Source organism: Pundamilia nyererei, unplaced genomic scaffold (assembly GCF_000239375.1).
Source record: "Pundamilia nyererei isolate P.nyererei 1_Seehausen unplaced genomic scaffold, PunNye1.0 scaffold00002, whole genome shotgun sequence".
In the NCBI taxonomy this organism is placed as follows: domain Eukaryota; kingdom Metazoa; phylum Chordata; class Actinopteri; order Cichliformes; family Cichlidae; genus Pundamilia; species Pundamilia nyererei.
Genome location: NW_005187403.1, coordinates 9123207 through 9124871, shown reverse-complemented (window position 1 = coordinate 9124871; position 1665 = coordinate 9123207).

Sequence of the window (1665 nt, the reverse complement as noted above, 5' to 3'; positions counted from 1 at the left end):
AAGAAGGACAAGAGCTTACGACCTTGCATAAATTATCGAGGCCTCAACAATATCACCATCAAAAACAAATACCCACTACCACTACTGACATCAGCCTATGCACTGCTCCAAGGGGCCACCGTTTTTACAAAGCTGGATCTACATAACGCGTACCATCTGGTTAGGATACGAGAGGGGGCGAATGGAAGACGGCTTTTAACACACACTTAGGCCATTTTAAGTACCTCGTTATGCCGTTTGGTCTAACCAATGCCCAGGCTGTGTTCCAGGGCTTTGTCAACGACGTGCTCCGAGACTTCCTTAACCACTTTGTGTTCATCTACCTTGATGACATTCTCATCTTTTCACGCTCCGTCTCTGAACATAAACGCCACCTCCGGCTGGTTTTGCAACGTCTTCTCGAGAACCGTCTCTTCGTGAAAGGTGAGAAGTGTGAATTTCATGTGACCACTGTTTCATTCCTGGGCTACACCATTGAACAGGGTAATCTCAGGCCCGACCCAGCTAAGGTCCAAGCTGTCATTAATTGGCCCGTATTGACAAACCGTAAGCAACTCCAAAGTTTTCTGGGTTTTGCTAATTTCTACAGACGTTTCATCCGTGACTACGGTAAGCTTGCTCTCCCACTAACTCGTCTCACATCTCCTAAGGTTCCCTTCTGCTGGGAGGAGTCAGCACAAAGGGTTTTCAGCCTCCTGAAGGCTCGTTTCTCCTCCGCACCCATCCTGGTTCAACCTGACCTCGGCCTGCAGTTTGTCGTGGAGGTGGATGCCTCGGACACAGGGGTGGGGGCCATTCTGTCCCAGCAACAGAAGGGTAAGCTCCATCCCTGTGCCTTCTACTCTCGCCGTCTCTCATCTACTCAACAAAATTATGATGTTGGGGACAGGGAACTGTTAGCCATTAAGCTTGCCCTAGAGTAATGGCATCACTGGCTGGAGGGTGCTGCCCAGCCATTTGTAGTTTGGACAGACCATAAAAATTTGGAATATATCCAGTCAGCGAAGCGGCTTAATGCCCGCCAGGCTAGGTGGGCCCTGTTTTTCACAAGATTTCAGTTTACTATAACCTACAGGCCAGGTTCCCGCAACACCAAACCCGACGCTCTTTCTGGTCAATTCACTGCCTCCGAGGAGACTGCTCGAGACTCTCCCATCATTCCCCCCTCGTGTGTCATTGTGGCCCTGACGTGGGAGGTTGAATCAGCCATTAGGGAGGCCCAATGAACAGAACCAGACCCAGGAATGGGTCCTCCTGGACTACTCTTTGTGCCCTCCTCTGTCCGGTCACAGGTGCTACACTGGGCACACACAGCAAAATTCACCTGCCACCCGGGGTGTTGTGTATTTTGGGTTATAACAGGATCCGTAGTGGGCATGCCCCGATGCATTATGGGAAATGATGCTTTTCGGCTGTTGCTCGGGCTAGCTCCATGTTAAGTTGCTCCGTTATAATAAATACCGCAAGTTACGTCGTGGTCCGAGTATCATACTAGTACTAGTAACCCGGAGTGAAGATATAACAAAAGTGGCGACGAGGACGTCTGGACCGACGATGCAGTCTGCTTTGGAGTTTTACATTTTTTTTTCCTGCTGATGCCTCGCGCTAACCTGGTGTTAGACGGCGCTACCGGGGTGCAAAGCTGGATGCCGTTTTTTTTTTTTT